The sequence below is a fragment of the Piliocolobus tephrosceles genome, chromosome 12, assembly GCF_002776525.5.
Source record: "Piliocolobus tephrosceles isolate RC106 chromosome 12, ASM277652v3, whole genome shotgun sequence".
Taxonomy (NCBI): Eukaryota; Metazoa; Chordata; class Mammalia; order Primates; family Cercopithecidae; genus Piliocolobus; species Piliocolobus tephrosceles.
The window spans coordinates 44035159-44052467 of record NC_045445.1 but is presented as its reverse complement, the minus strand read 5'-3'; the positions used below and the strand labels follow the sequence as shown (position 1 = coordinate 44052467).

The 17309-nt window shown below is 40.5% G+C and overlaps 1 protein-coding gene across 11 annotated transcripts in view; it reads left to right on the top strand.

Moving 5' to 3' along the window:
• Window positions 1–17309, top strand: part of TMEM164 (transmembrane protein 164) — a 191431-nt gene that overhangs the window by 15468 nt on the left and 158654 nt on the right. The window contains exons 2-3 of one of the 11 annotated variants that reach the window (XM_023203074.3): window positions 2592–2903; window positions 5358–5487. The exons of 8 other annotated variants lie outside the window; for them this stretch is intronic. The gene's annotated coding sequence lies outside the window, so the exon portion shown is untranslated. Of the gene's footprint in view, window positions 1–2591; window positions 2904–5357; window positions 5488–8995; window positions 9040–17309 lie in introns of those variants that run through there. 2 more of the 11 variants (XM_023203075.3, XM_023203072.2) reach the window with 2 other exon arrangements.

Sequence of the window (17309 nt, the reverse complement as noted above, 5' to 3'; positions counted from 1 at the left end):
TTGTATTTTTAGTAGAGATGTGGTTTCTCAATGTTGGTCAGGCTGGTCTCAAACTCCCGACCTCAGGTGATCCACCTGCCTCCGCCTCCCAAAGTGCTGGGATTAAAGGCGTAAGCCACTGCGCCTGGCCTGCAGGCCACCTCTTTACCTGGCTGGTATAGCAACTGTTTTTTTCAATTTACTTTCCTGCCCTTGCTTCGTGTCTTCCACAGAGGAGTCTGGCCCTGATGTGACTATTACTTGCTGTTTGCCCTGGACAGGCAGTTCACAGGGATGTGTGTGCTTAATGAGCCTGCATGTAGAGCCAGTATGGGTTTGCTTGCAGATATTGGTTGTTTGGAAATGGGACCCACTCAGCTATGGATATAACTGAGGCCATCGTTTCCTGCCTCCAAATAGAGGCCTGCATCTGATCCTAGTAAACAGTTGTATGAGGCTCCAGGGCAAGGGATCAAAATTAGAACCTTAGTCTAGCAGAGGTGACAAAGGCCAAAGAAGAAAAACGTCAGAATAATCTGTCAGCCCAGTAGTAGAGGTTAGTTCATCTTAGTAAATGATGTTGAGTAATAGAAACAGCACTGGATTAAGGGTTAGCCAGACCTGGGTCCTGGTTGTATAGGTTCATCACTAACTGGTTGACAAAACAGACTAATTTTGGCCATTCAGGTAGCCTCTCTGTGCCTCAGTCTTCTTACATAATAAGAAATAGAGTGTGGTAGTTAAAAGTGCAGGCTCTGGAGCCAGACTAGTCAGGTTCAAATCCCAGTTTTGCTGCTTTCTAGCTGTGCAACTCTGGGAAAGTTAATTGATAGCTAGGCATGGTATTTTGTTTTGTTTTGTTTTGTTTGAGGTCTTCCAAGTCCATTATTTGTCTTGTTTGTTGCTAGACCAGTATACCTAAAGCCTCTAGGCCTGTTTTCTTATCTGCAAAATGGGGATTAATAGTAGTATCTACTTGATGGGGTTCTTGTAAGAATTAAATGCATGACTACATGTGAAGTGTTTAGAATAGTGGTGCATGGCAAATGTTTAGTAAATATGAGTATGGCTGTTATCATCTGTAAGACAGAGATGGTCTTTGCCCTTCTTACCTTATAGGGTAAATATGAGAATCAAGTGAAATAAGGTATGTGAATGGGCTGTGAATATAAGAAAGTGCTATCAAAATGAGAACAATCATCATGTCTTGAGAGCAGGAATATTTAAACGTTTCTTAGCCCACTGTTTCTAGGATCAGATATTGATAGTTATTTCCTTGGTAGCCTGGCAAAAGGGAGAAAGGTAGGTTTATATGTAGGGTTATATAAGTGCTGGGGCCATCAAGCAATGTAGATCCTGCTTTTTTCTTCCCAGTGTACTCAAGAGGGCTTGAAAGCCATGCATCCTAAGTAAAGTGGTTGGGGGATTTGGAATGAAAAGGAAGGACTGCTATGATACTGTTCCTTCAGTGTTCTTATTTAACAGCATCACAATCCATCCAGTGACCCAGGTTAAATCCCTAGAAACCTCGATACATCTCAATTCCCTCCTCTTCCTCCTTTTCATCATCATAGTCTCAGTCATCTTGATTCTGCCTTTCATGATCTCTTCCATTTCTCTTCCTTTCCTCTTTGATTCCCCTGCCCTGGTTCATCTTGTTGTTTATCATTGTCATCGTCATCACCTGGCTTGTTAGAGCAACTTGTGATTGATCTTCTCTCCTCTATCCTTTACACTACTCTATCCTTTACTCGACCTACTACTCGACCCTTTACACTACTGCCAGAATGATACAAGTAGAATACATGTCGGATCATGCCATTCCCCTCCTCCAAAACCTTCAGTAACTCCTTATTGCCTTCATCAGGGATGGTAAACACATAGATGCATACACTTTATATTGTCCCTGGCCAACTGTGCTAATCAGTCATAGGCACGCTTTCCCAGGGAGTCTCCAAGTAGGTTTAAAATCTTTTTAGCATAGCATTCTAGGTAGCCACTTATCAATCAGTCCGAGTTGGTATTAATATATAGACTAGGGATGGCACATAGATAAAGCCTGTAGAGAAATCCTAATCTCCTTATGATAGGATTCAGTATCTTCTATGATTTTGGTCCCAACCTTTTTTTGCAGCCTTGTTATTTAGTATATTCTTTCATGCGTTCTCTGATCCAGCCACCAGCACCATGCACTTCCATTTTTCTCTGAGTTTATACTTTGTTTATGCTGCACTGTTAGACAGAAATATTCTTTCTTTTCTCTTCCTGTTGAAATACTAGTTATCATTCAAGGCTCAGCCCAAACACTCCCTCTTATGAAGCTGTCTTCAAGCCTCTAAGCCGGATTTAGCCTCTCTTGTCTATTTTAGCATGTTATTCTGCCTTATATTATGTAATTGTTTGTGTATCTTCCCTACTCCTTAGATTGTATGTTCCCCGAATGTAAGGTCTATGTTTTTATTAACTTTTATATCCCCCACAGCTTCTGGTACATTCTAGACTCCTATTTTTTTAAAAATTAAGTCTAGTCCAATCCCTTTGTTTTCCAGATGAGGAAACTGTGGCTTAGAGGAAAAGGTTGTTAGTTCATTTTGGGATTTATTGATTTTCAGGTGTTTGAGATGTTGAGGATGGATTGTCCAGCAGGCTATTGAGATGTGGTGAAGGCTAGAAATGTTGATTTAGGAAGTATTGGCTTCAAGAAGATAAAGGAGGAGAAGAGGAGAGCATCATGCAAGCTAGAGAAGAGAAAGAAGGAAAGTATTCTGGGGAATGTCTCCTTTGGGAACAGAAAGAAGACTCTTGATGGAGCAGCCATCCAGGAAGTGGAATGAGATCCAGGAGAGGAAGGAGTTTCAGAAGGCAGGAGCTGTCCTCTGTGTCATGAAATGTAGAGGGTGAGGCCAAGGAAGACCTGAGAGAAGGTAATTAGAATTGGTGATTACAGGCTGGTCCCTGTGGCCAGCCACCCCACCCACTTTAAAATATTTACTCTACAAATGTTAATGTGTGAAGAGTTGCATGCCAGAATATTTATGGCATCAGTGTTGGTGGATACAGAACATTGGGAAACAACCCATTAATAGCAGAACGGTAAATCTGGCCATTGAATAGTATAGCTTTTTAAAAGGAAGCTGATATCTGAATTCACTTTCAAAGTTGTTCACAATATATTGCTAAAATACAACAATGTTGCAAAACCATATGTATGAGAGAAACCCCTTTTTCTAAAAAAAAAAAAAAAAAAAAAAGAATTCCAAGCAGCCCCTTTATATGTGCATGTTTATGAACACATTGTAAAAATCTGGAAGAATATATACTAAAGAGCACTTACTCCTGAGTGATTAGGGAAAGTGAGGCATTCTCATTTTGAGACGGAATCTCGCTCTGTCGCCTAGGCTGGAGTGCAGTGGCTGGATCTCAGCTCACTGCAAGCTCCGCCTCCCGGGTTTACGCCATTCTCCTGCCTCAGCCTCCCGAGTAGCTGGGACTACAGGCTCCAGCCACCTCGCCCGGCTAGTTTTTTGTAATTTTTAGTAGAGACGGGGTTTCACCGTGTTAGCCAGGATGGTCTCGATCTCCTGACCTCGTGATCCGCCCGTCTCGGCCTCCCAAAGTGCTGGGATTACAGGCTTGAGCCACCGCGCCCGGCCGCATTCTCATTTTTTAATGACCACATTTCTGTATTATTTGAATTTGGTATAAGTATAGATTCCTTTAGTAATTAAGAGAAATACTTATTTAAATAAAGAAAGGATGATTGGCAGCCTGTGAGAATAGTTTTACTTTTCTAAAAAAGATTCAGTGGACAAAGGAAGTCAACTCTCGAGAGAACATTTGGCAACTGAGAAAACATCATGTGTTTTGGAGGCTGTGCCACAGGTACCTTGCTGTCTGTGTGGCTGGTGGGGGTGAGGCAGGGGGCATGGAGAGATTATTGCTGGAATGAGGCAGTTACCCCATTGCCAAGAAGTCAGCGGAAAGGGAGGGGATAAGTAGAAGAGTAGCTAAGTGGCCAAGAGGCAGGCAGGGGCTGATTTAGAAGGAATTAAAAAAGCAAATCTGTGTGTGTGTGTGTGTGTTTGTGTGTGTGTGTGTGTGTCAGTCAGACAGATTCAGTGCTGAGCTGCAGAGAGAGAAGGAAGGGGACACTCATTGCTATGAGGAAACATCATAGCAGGGTAGTTGAGAAGGGACAAATGAAATACCAATTTTAGTAGTAGGGAAGCTTCCAGAAAAGCATGAGATCTCAGGCCAGTTAGGCCTCTGATACATGGAATGGTTGGGAAATAGGCTGGACTTGCTAATCGCCTTCTCTAACGGTAGGTTAAGAAAGCTCCTTTTTGTTTATGTTTTGGTTACAAAAATGTTTTGGCAGTAGCAGACTTACTGTACTGGCTCAGAGAATAGTCTGGTGAGTGACTGAAATGGAATTTTTGTGAGCCCTTGAAGGCCTTTAAGTCATCTGGACCTGCTGCTAAGTTTTGGGACTAGAAGTGGAGATGGAGAACAGTGGAGGTCAGAGTCCTCAACCCTAGCTGCATCTCTCAGTCACCTGGGGCAGCAGATAATAAAACACAAACCAATGTCTGCCTGTTCTTAGATACCTTAGATACCCTGTTCTTAGATAATTGATTACAGTTGGGGCCTGGACATAGGCATTTAAGAAAAAACTCCTCAAGTGATTCTAATCTGTAGCCAGGGTTAGGAATCAATAGTTGAGAAGACTGGATTCAATGTGTTCTGAGCCTAAACTGACCATTAGAAATGCGTGTGTGTGTGTGTATTGAGAAATATCTCAACATAATTATTTCCTCCTCTGTATTCCCAAAGCCTTGGGAGTGGACTGCTTGTAAAGTGTTGGTCCCATTGCATGCTAGTTAGTTATTTACCTGTCAAGAAAGATCTAAGATGTAAGATTCTCAATAATAGTAACTGCCTTTATTGGGCCTTTTTCAGGGATAGGTTTTCAGACTCACCCTGAATCATATAGCTTGTAGGATGGGTGCCAGCACTAGGACCCAGATCTGCCCCTTTTGAGCAGAGTGCCTGGCATATAGGTATTCGATCATTGTCACATGATGTGACAAGGAGCTTTGTTTCTTTGTGCGATGCTTCTTTTTATTAAAAACCCAGCAGTGGTAAAATCTGACATACTTGAAAAGTCTGGTGGAAAGAGATTTGAGGAGAACTGCCTGGCATTCAAAAAGCTTATGATATGTTAGGTATTGTGTGGTGAATCTAGATCACATAACATGTATTAAGCAATCACTCCAGGCCTAGTCGTACTAGAGAGATACAAAAGCATTATATGTGGTTTCTGCCCCCAGGAAACTTACTATCAAGGCTCATTAACAGTCTGACTACTGTATTTTTAGGTGGCAAGTATGTACAGAATTTATGACGAGAAAATGCTAGAGATCAGAGAAGCTTTCAAGTTCCTGAAGTTCAAGCCCATCGTTTTGCAGATAGAGAAAGAAGCCCAGAGCAGAAAGCTACTTGCTGAAGGTACACCACTTGGGAATGGCAGAACCAGGGCAGGTGTATATGGCCTTACCCTTTGAGGTCCTATTACACTGTGTTCTGTCGCCCTTGAAGGACAGGTGAACCTAATGGCCCATGTTAGAACTTTAACGATAATTCTATTTTGTGCTTTATGCCTTCGGGCCTCCTTATGATTTAGGGGAGGGGAGGTTAAATTTTAGTCTTTCTTAAAACCTTGAGTGGGAAGGGCCAGCACTGGTTACCTCTGGGTCAAGCCCAAGTGTTCTGAAGATGGCTAATTTTCCCTTTACTGAAACAACCACTGATTCTAGTCTAATTAGGGCACTTTTCTACTCCTCCTAAGGGTCTTTCCCAAGCTCAGTGTGTTTGTAACTTTTCTACTTCAGTGCCTCATTTTTTTTTTTTCCTTTTTGTGAAACTTACCTTAAAGACAAGAGGTGCCTATCCTTATGGGTGGGCCTGAGAATTAGAGGAGTGGGGCCAATTCCTAGTAATATTAGCATCAGGCTGGTTCTTTTGGCCCTGTCCCCTACTACTTCCCAAGCCAGCAATTTAGATCTAAGTTTGGGGCTTTCTCAGAAGATTCAGGTATAATTCAAGGTAGAGGTGTTCTTCCTTCCAGACCCCTCTCCCCATACAGTTAGTATTAGGGTATAATTCTAGTCACCACTAACATCTATTGAACACTTACCAAGTGCCAGGCACCCTGTGGAATAGATGCTATTATTTGCATTCCCATTTTATAGATAAGAAAAATAAGGATCAGAGAGGTTATTATGTAACATACCCAAGGTCACACAGCTAGAAAGTGACCAAGCTGGTATGGATGTGTAGATCCGGTTGACTCATTACTATTAGGCTAATAGAGCCTAACATGAAAATAAGTCACCAATTATATTTTTGTATTGATGAAGAACCATTTGCCAATTTTCTGCAAGTCACTTTAAAGAACTGGTTGAAAGGGAAGCATCCTACCTATAGTTCTGTTCCACCGTGGGGTGGACTCTATGAAGAGGCTTGCCAGTCACCTGCATTTGTCAGGTAAGTCACTTCCCTTCTCTGAGATTCAGTTTTTGCCTCTGTAAATAAGAGGGTCAGACCAGATGGTATCTCAGACCTTTTCTGGCTTCATTTGCTACTTCCTGGTAGAATGGGAAAATTGTAGAATTGGATGAAGGACACAATGCATTAGAAACACAGATGTGAAGAGAATACATAGTTCATCATGGACGGGTCAGTTAGCCAGTTGCACATTGTTTCTGATTTCCCTTGTGAATTTATAATGAGACAGTGTTGTTTTGTGTGTGTGTGTGTGTGTGTGTGTGTGTGTGTGTGTGTGTGTCTGTGTGTTTTCCAGTGAGCTCCTTGCTAACCTCAGAAAGTACTAACTTTCCTTTTTTGTTATTTGGTTCTTTTGTTTGTTTGAGACAGGGTCTTGCTCTGTCATCCAGGATGCAGTGGTGTAATCACAGCTCAACTGTAACCTCAAATTCTTGGGCTCAAGGGTTCCTTCCACCTCAGCCTCTCAAGTAACTAGGACCACAGGCACATGCCACCGCACCTGGTTGAGTTTTAAAATTTTGTAGAGACAGGGTCTCACTGTGTTGCCCAGGTTGGTCTTGAACTTCTGGCCTCATGTGATCCTTCTGCCAAAGTCCTGGGATTACTGATGTGAGTCACTGTGCCTGGCCTCTAGCTTTCTTAAAGTAGCTGTTATTTAATTTCAGGCCTTGTAGTCTCTAAAACTGTTGGTAAACATTGAATAAAGGCTGAAAGGTAACAGGGCACTTAAATATGAGATGCCATGTTTTATTGCTCTGTGTGAGAATTAGTAAAATTTATGCTGTTTTACAAGAGGGCCTTGGGAGATGATGGTTTCTAGAAGAGAGGCAATTTAAACAACAGATTGTACATGTAACTTTTATCTCCTTGCAGAGTTTAAGAGCAGGCAGATACATAACTAAGTCTAGTGTATGGCATCATTCATTTATCTGTGTGTCGTGAAAAGATCTTCTATTCAGGAACACTAGGTTAATAATCTACAAAATCTAATACTATTAGAATGGTAGGCTTGATCTTAAATTTTTTGTGTTGTTATTGTTGGGTGGGTGTGTGTGTGTGTGTGTTTGCATATGTGTTCTTGAACCCAGTGGCCTTTATTTCGGATGGTTTGTGTATCAGCTTGCATCAGGGAAGGCTCTGAGGGCTTGCCCCCAAAGCCAGGCTCTTTCCTCCTCTCCTGCTGGCTCACTTATGTCTCCAGGTTCTTCTCATAAGGCAGAATAGACTAGGTGCTGCTATTAGAAGGAACAAAATTATTTACCTTGGGACAGGAAGGGGAAGCCCTAACAGGTGGGCTCTGATGGCAGTGCTGCTTGGCACACAGTCAGTGCTACACAAATGTTAAGCATTCTGCTCACTGGTCCTAGGTCGAAGCCCTTGGGATGCTCATCACTTGTGGGCTCAGGTATCAGGGCAGCTGAGTTAGAAAGCCCTACAATATTGCTATACAGAAGGAGTTAAGGAGTTAAAACCCAGATGGCATCAAAACCCAAGCTGCACACACATTCTGTTCTTCAGCTGCCAACCCTGTACCTCAATCTGATTTTGCCTTATTCTTACCTAGGTCTGGGTAAGTTAACGTAATTGCATGTTCCTGCCGTGAATATCCTGGTTTTCAGAAAAAGAGTGAGTGAGATGAGGCCACAGTGTGGCAGTATTTGTTTTGTTTGTTTGTTTTTGTTTTTAATCTTGCTCAGTCATGCCACAAAATGGGTACCTCCTAAACACTAAGTTGGATACCCTGCTGGTTTGCTGCCTTTCAGTTTTCTATTCACATAATTATTGTTTGCATTCCCATTCTAATTTTGGCCTCTGGTCTCAGTAAGAAGGAGAATTGAAATACTCGGCATCACACGCATTACACCCACCACCCTCATTCATTTCACAAACTAGCCTGCTTTCTTTCTTCTCTTGTTCTGGCTTGGCAGAGGGCTTTTGAGTTAGATCTGAGCTCAAAGCTAATTTCTATTACTCACGAGCTGTGTGCCTTTAAGCAAGTCACCTAATCACTGTCATTATGTTTTGCATTTGTAAAATGGGGCTAAAAATTCTATCTACCTCTTCAAGTTATTTAGAGAATTATGTGAGTTAATATTTCTAAAGCTCTGGGAACACTGTGTGGTACGTATTAGGTATTCAAAAATATTAGTTACAGTCTTCCTCCTTGCTCCCCAAGAAATAGAGCCAGTAACAACAACCTTTCTTCTAATACCTCACGAACTTCTCCTGGCATTAGCTGTCTGAAGGGGCTAAGGTTTGCCTTTTTCTTTTAACGATGGAGATTAGTCATTAGAAACTCTAGATTTCATCCTCACAGGAAGCTTGAAGTTGTTGACTTTTGTTCCTTGTTAAAGAGTTGGTAAGACTGGGGCGGAAATCTCCAGAGAAAAGGGCGTGTTCCTCTACTAATTACTCTGTAGACAGCAGGGCGTGTGAGTAATGAGCTGTATGCTGGGTGTGGGAGTTCAGTGCCCAGCCTTCAGGAAAACATGGGTAAGTTTCATTGGCTCTTATAGCAGTTCGTGGCTCCCTGACTCTGTCTACCCTGGAGATGTACTGGAGTCCAATAGTTAGAACCTCAGAACCGTGGGTAATAGGGCTATTACCTACTTCTTCACAGTAATGATAACAGCTCACATTTATTTTGCCCTTACTTTGTGCCAGGCATTGTCCTAAGTGCCTTATGTGCATGAACTCATTTAATCCTCACAAGAATTCTAGAAGGTAGGGTGCAGAGCGACTAAATAGCTTGCCTATAGTCACACAGCTAGTGGGTTGGAGCTCGGATTAGAAACTAGGCAGTCTGAGTTCAGAGCCCAGAAACTTAACCAACTGCTTGGTTGAGTCTCTAGTCCTTCGGTTTTCTTTTTTTACTTAACATGTTGTAATTTTGTAACTGCTGGTCTTTAGAAATGCAGTTGATCTTTGTGCATCATTTTTGTATCCAGCAACCTTGCTAAATGCTTTTAAGTTAATTATAATTAATACGTCCGAGGATTCTTTGGGGTCTCTATGTTGGCAATCATACATAATCTGCAAATAATGAGAACTTTGTCTCTTCCTTTGTAGCCATTTTTTTTTTAAATATCTTTTTCTCGACTTACTGTTTTAGTTGAGACCTCCCATATAGTGCTTAATACAAGTGACAATGTTGGGCAACTCTTATCTTGTTTTCTGCCTTAAAGGATATGCTTTCAGTGTTTCATCATAAAGTATGATCTTTGCTATAATTTTTTTGTTGGTATTCTTTATTAGATTCTAGAAGTTCTCCCCTATTCTAAGTTTGCTAAGATTTTTTAAAAATCATGAATGGATGTTGCATTTTGTTAGAAGCTTTTTCTTCATCTGTTGAGATGATCATACTGCTTTTGTTCTTTAGTCTTTCAGTGTGGTCGATTATACTGATTGCTTTTCTAATATTAAACTGTCTCTGTATTCCCAGAATCAAGTCACCTTGATCATGATGTATTATCTTTTTTATTGTTCCTGGATATGGTTTGCTAATATTTTACATGATATTCTTAAAAACTGTGAGTGGGCCGGGTGCGGTGGCTCACGCCTGTAATCCTAGCACCTTGGGAGGCCAAGGCGGGTAGATTACCTGAGGTCAGGAGTTCAAGACCAGCCTGACCAGTATGGTGAAACCCCATCTCTACTAAAAATACAAAAATTAGCTGGGCGTGGTGGTGTGCGCCTGTAGTCCCAGCTACCTGGGAGGCTGAGATAGGAGAATGACTTGAGTCCGGGAGGTGGAGATTGCAGTGAGCCAAGATGGTGCCAGTGCACTCCAGCCTGGGCGACAGAGCAAGACTACATCTCAAAAATAAATACATAAATAAATAAATAAAATAAAATAAAATAAAATAAGTCTGTGAGTGAATCTGGCTCTAGTTTTCACTTTTCATACTACCTTTGTCAGGTTTTGGTATTAAGTTTGTGCTAGCTTCATAAAATGAATTGGCCAATGCTGCTTCCTCTTTTTCTAAACTTTGGAAAAGTTTGCGTGAGATCAGAGTTATTTGTTTCTTAAATGTTCGTTAGAACTTGCCTGTGAAACTATCTGGGCTTTGGTATTGTCTTTGTGGGAAGATTATGGACTACTGATTCAATTTCTTTAATGGTTATAGGAATTTTCAGACATTTTATTTTTCTTTAGTCAGTGTGTTTAATTTATGTTTTGCTAGGAATTTGACCATTTTGTCTAAATTTACAAATTCATTGGTTTAAAATTGTTAATAGCCTGTTAACTATAAACACTACAGATATTTAAAAGATTTCTTCCTTTTCTCTCATACTATTATTTACTATTAAAAAATCAATCTCACCAGTAGTTTGTAAGTTTTATTTATCTTTTATAGGAAATAATTGGGGCTTTGTTGATGGAACTATTATGTTTGTTTTCTATTTTGTTGATTGCTGCTTATTTTAAAAATCTATTTTCTCCTTCATATTTTCTTTGGAGTTATGCCTCTTGTTCTTTTCCTAACTTAGGTGGGATGCTTAGCTTATTTATGTTTAGACTTTCTTATTTGACTATATGCATTAAAAGGTTAATAATTTTTGCTACCTACTGTTTAGCTACATTCGACTAATATTGATATGTTATAACATTTTGTTATTGCTCAGTTCCAAGTGTTTTGGAATTTCCATTGTGCTTTCTTAACTCAAGGGTTGTTTAGCAGGATTAACAGTTTTTTTTCCTAAACCTTTTAAAAGTCATCTTTTTGTTGCTGATTTCTAACTTAATAACATTGTGATCAGAGAATGTGATCTGTGTTGTTCTGTTTCTTTGAATTTTGTTGAGATTTGTTTTGTGGCCCAGTATGATACAGTGTCCACTAGATCAACCATGTTAATTTTGCTGCTCTTCAATCACCTTGCCTTATTTTTTCTCTGCTTAATCTATCAGTTACTGGGAGAGTTTTTAAAGTTTACTACCACAGAGGTAGATTTATCTATTTTTTCTTTTAGTACTGTTAACCTTTACTTTATGTATTTTTGAGGTTGTATTATTAGGTATAGTATGTTAATTTTTGCATTTATTGTTACATCTATTGATCAAATGTTCAATATAGGGGTCCCGTGGCAACGTAAGAGTGTGGATAGATCTACATGCTATAAGGGAGGCTTGGTAATGGTGAAAGCATCCCTCTGGGTGGGCTGGGTAAATTGGATTTTCAGCTCCAGGGAAGAAACACCCTTAAAATCAAAATTGCACCTTCTTAAAGAATTCTTAAATTTGACATTGCCAAACAAAATTAACACCCTCATATCCTCAAGTGCCAGAGGCTTTTGTTGTTATTAAAAACACTTAAAAGCTGCATTCCTTTTGGGATGCATGAGGGGTTGGGAAGGAAAGCTTTATTTTTCATGGGCCTTACAGGCATTACTTCTGGTTGGTCAGACATGTTTCAGACCCTTGGACTTTCTTCTTATTGCCTAGTATTTTCTATGAAACCTGACCCAAATCCTGTTACCTCTCTGCTTTTTAGAATGACTGGTTCCCCTTTCCCCTGACAGAAGTGAGGTGTGGAGAAATTGAAATAATAGTTGCATAGAGGTTCTAAGTAATTTATTAGTTCCCTCACTTGCTCTGCAGGAAAAAAAGTCTATAGAAGACACTGTTCACAAGGATCAAGCAACAGAAATGATGTCAACGATTCCCCCTTTTATTAGATTTTCTAATGAAATCAGACTATGTGAAGCTGGAAGGCATACAGAGAGACAAATTACATTTGGTCACATATGGGTGGGAATGGAACTTTTCAGCTCCAGCTCTTGAGCCTATGTGGTGCTGAGAAATCTTATTTCCATGCTCTGTTAGGGCAGCAGCTCCTGATTCTGGTTGCATTTCCTAAATAAGCACTCTGAGCTGGTCCTCTTGGCTAGCCCTTCCTTCCTACTCAGAGAGTTTCAATGAAGGGGGAGCAGGTGAGCCAGTTATGGTCCCCTGTTTCAGGTGTTCTTTCGTTTGAATGTAACAATACTTTTCTGTCTCTTCTTTAAAAAAAAAAAACTTTATTTTTTGATTATAGAAGTAGCATATGATCACAAATTAAGAAATTAGAAATATAGAAATGTATAAAACAAAAGCGAAAGTTTCTGGTCATCTGTCTCCCTGACCTGTTCTCTTCTGTCTCTTTTTCTCCCTCTCTCTCTCTGTGTGTGTGTGTGTGTGTGTGTGTGTGTGTGTGTGTGTTTTGTTTTTTTTTCTGAGTCTGGATCTCACTCTATCACCCAGGCTGGAGTGCAGTGGTATGATCATGACTCACTGTAGCCTTTGACTTCCTTGGGCTTAGGTGATCCTCCTGCCTTAGCCTCCCGAGTAGCTGAGACTACAGGTGCATGCCACCACACCTGGCTAATTTTTGTATTTTTGTAGAGACAGGGTTTCACTGTGTTGCCCAGGCTGGTTTGAACTCCTGGTCTTAAGCAGTCCTCCCATCTCTGCCTCCCAAAGTGATGGGATTACGGGCATGAGCCATCGCATTCAGCCTCTTTTGTTTTTTTAGCATTTTTTTTCATGTTTTTGAATGTGGGTTTTATTATTGTTCAGATGTGAAAATGCCAACGGATCAAGAGACACTTGCCATTTAAAATATAGTACATTCGCTGGGTGCAGTGGCTCACGCCTGTAATCCCAGCACTTTTGGAGGCTGAGGTGGGCAGATCACTTGAGGTCAGGATTTCAAGACCAGCCTGGCCAAAATGGCGAAACCCTGTCTCTACTAAAAATACAAAAATTAGCTGGGTGTGGTGGTGGGTGCCTGTAACCCCAAACACTACGGAGGCTGAGGCAGTAGAATTGCTTGAACCCAGGGGACGGAGGTTGCCGTGAGCCGAGATCGTGCCACTGCACTCTAGCCTGGGCGACAGAGCAAAACTCCGTCCCCTGGAAACAAGAAAAAAAAAAAAAAAAGAGAGAGAAAAAGAAAAAACCAAAGATAGTAAAAAGGAGCTACTATGGTACATTGTGTCTTATAATTTTTACATATTTTTTGATTTTTTATTATACTTTCAGTTCTGGGATACATGTGCAGAATGTGCAGGTTTCTTACATAGGTATACATGTGCCATAGTGATTTGCTGCACGCATCAACCCTTCGTCTACATTAGGTATTTCTCCCAATGTTATCCCTCCCCTTGCCCCCCACTCCCCGACAGGCCCCTGTGTGTGATGTTCCCTTCCCTGTGCCCATATGTTCTCATTGTTCAACTCCCACTTACGAGTGAGAACATGAGGTGTTTGGTTTTCTGTTCCTGTGTTAATTTGCTGAGAATGATGGTTTCCAGCTTCATCCATGTCCCTTCAAAGGGCATTAGCTGATTCTTTTTTATGGCTGCGTGGTATTCCATGGTGTATATGTGCCACATTTTCTTTATCCAGTCTATCATTGATGGGCATTTGGGTTTTAATATTTTTTAAAGAGTCGGTGTCTCACTCTATCACTCAGGCTTGAGTGCAGTGGCATGATCAGAGTTCACTGCAGCCTCAAACTCTGGTGCTCAAGCTATCTTCCCCACTTCAGCTTTCCAAGTAGCTGGGACTACAGATGCACACCACCATGTCCAGCTAATCTTTTATATTTTTTTTAGAGATGGGGGGGTCTCACTATGTTGCCCAGGCTTGTCTCGAACTCCTGGCCTCAAGTGATCCTCCTGCCTCAGCCTCCCAAAGTGCTAGAATTACAGGCATGTGCTGCTGTGCCCTGCCCTAGTCCTCCTTTTTGTAATAATTTTAAAAAGGTTTTTTTGCTTGTTATTATTTTTAACCCGCAATACTTTATATATTTTTGGAGTACAGTGTGAGATTTTGATACACATATCCATTAACCAATGTCTCCCTAATCCCTCCTTTCCCCCTACCTTTCTCCACCTCTAGTAACTACTACTGTACTCTCTACTTCTATGAGATCAACTTTTTTAGTCCTGCTTTTTTTTTCCTTTTAAAGACCTCGGCTAATGTGAAAGAATATCTCCTCGTCACTCTCTGATCCTTTCCTTTAAATTTGCATTTCTTACAAAAATGTAGTGTGAAAAAAAATCCAACTTGATGGGGGAGAGGGCTCCAGATTTTACAGAATATGGCTGCATGAAGTAAACGTCAGGGGCTGAAGGAACTGGAATTAAAAATACCAATTACTCATCTTTATTTAAAAATGGGTAAATATAAGGCAGAAAATAATATTTTAGGTACACACATCCTGATCTAGCTATGTTTATGTGTGTTGGGGTTATGGATGGACAAGAGGTATAGTTCAAGTGAGATCGTTTTGGTGAAATGGCTTTGTAAACTGTAACATGCCCTATAACTATGAGATTAGCGTTAATATTGGCCCTGACTCTCTAGTGTGGCTTTGTGTGTTTGTCTAAACAGTTAGTTAATATCTGTCTGTGGTCCATTGCACAAGGAACTGCCACAATGGTATCCTGTACCCCTGTTGTTGTTGTTGTTGTTGTTGTTCTGCAATTCTAAAAGCTTAATTGCCTTCATTAGCTTAATATATACCACGTGAAAAGCGTAGAAAAGCAGAACTCAAAACTCGGAGAATAAAGGACAGAACATAACTAACTACTGATGTGCACAGTAGTTACCTGATGCAGGAAATGGAAGCCTATAAGCTTCATCTAGTACTACCTCAAATACAGTAAAGTGGATGACAGCACGCTATAAACTGTAAAGCTGAATAATAATGCCAAGGATTGTTGTCATCATGACTACTGAGATTGGCTGTCACCCAGTGACTTAGCTGTGATATGCTTCCAGGCAGTTCCTGAGAGTTCCTTCAATCCCCTTTCCTGTACAGGTGCTAGAAAGTGCCATAGAAATACAGTCTCCTGATGACTGTAAAAGCCAGGCAGCTAAATTTAATAAGACATTTGTCAAGGAGATGGAAGATTGTGGCCAATTTTGGTAGACAGATAGTTGCTGGCTAAAACAAAGCATGTATTGAACTGTTTTGGAGTAGGAAGAAGCATTGCTATGACAACAAATTACTTATATTTGATTTAGAAGAAGGAGAACAGTGTAGCTTAATGGTTTAGAAAGCTCATGAGAACAATTGTTGGCACGGATTTATGTTAAAATATAAAATGTTAAGTATGATCTGTTAAATAATTGAGCACCTCAGTGCATTCTGTCTCTTCTTTCACTCACTCTAACCAATAAAAGACAATATAAATAAACTTAAAGAAAAAACAGCTAACAGAGTTACATGCAAATTGTTCCATTTTATAAGGTGCCCAAATGAAAATCACAGCTAAAATTTGCTGGAATGCAAAAAATGTCATTTCTTTACAGGAAAAAAAGAACCCAGAGACCTATTCACTGTATTTTCATGCCATCCAAACCTGATGATGGTAGTTGGGAGTTTCTCATTCTGTAGGTGATTAATCTTCTTTGTGATTGGTAGTATGTTTTATTTGAAAAGAAACTACACTTCAGACCATTTCTATCCTTTGACCATGTTCATGCCTGAGAGAATGAGTAAACAGTCATTTGTATGAACTGGTTATTTGTAGTTCCCCTGGGGAAGTAGGTAGGTGTCAGGCAGGTAGCAAGGCATCTAGCATCTGGAGGAAGCTTGTGGATATGGAGGCTTTCTCTTAGAAAGATAGCTCTTTCCTTTTCCTAAAGGTAAAACCAAACAGATGGCCCGTATTCACTGTGGAAAGGTCTCAGAGTCTTCATCACGTTATGAGGGTGGGTAGATTTATAAGGACTCCTTGAGGGCTCCTGAGGCAGAGGATCAGATACTTTCTAATCTCTCCTTTTTTGCCTTTCCCTGCTCCCCACTTTTACCCAGTACCATCTTCCTGTTTTCCCCTTATACTTCCAGAACAGTACAGTAAAGTAGGAAACAGGGAAAAGCTTGGAAAATGGAGGACTGACTACCCTCTAGTTATCCAGAGGACAGGAATAACTACCCTCAACTTTTAAACCGCCTCTGTGGGCAAAACTCATAAATTTGTATTCCCCCCCACCCTGCCTCCCACCCAACTTCTTTGGAGAGAAAAATTCCATTGGTCATTACTATTGGGAGGCGGCCATGTCATAGAGTTCTTTCAGAGGAGGAAGTGTGAAAATAATAAGCCAGATCTTAGGCTAACCTTCTGTAAAAGAGAAGTGGCCCAGAATCACAGCTGTTTGATGATTCATAGAATTTGCCTGGCATACAGTTTAAATTTCACCTTTTTATGTGACTTGGTGTTCTGTGTCTTACTAGTTGGCATCATGTCAGATCATGTTCTACCCTCCTCAGAAACTTCTAGTGCTCTCAGTAACTTACAAAATAAAATCCAGAATTGGTGAGCTGTTCCTTAGGGCCCTTCATGATGTGGAAATAGACCTCTTAGAAAAAGGTTGCAAAAGCAACACATACTCATTATAGAAAATCTGGAAACTAAAGAATTTGGCAAACTTTCTCTGTAAAGGGCTAGATAGTAAATGTTTTAGACTTTGTGAACCATGCTGTGTCTGACACAACTACTCAACTCTGCTGCTGAAGCACAAAAGCGGCCACAGATAATGACAGTATGTAAGTGAATGTGTGTGGCAGTGTTCTACTAAAACTATATACAAATCAGTCAGTGGGCCACGTTTGGTTCACGGGTCATTGTTTGCTGAACACTGCTATAGAAAATAAAAATCACTCATAGTCTTGCCAAAAATGTTAACATTTTTGCTTATTCTCCTTCTGTTCGTATTATTTTACATGCTTGTGTCTATACTGTATATTGCCAGTTTTGTACCTGATTTTTTT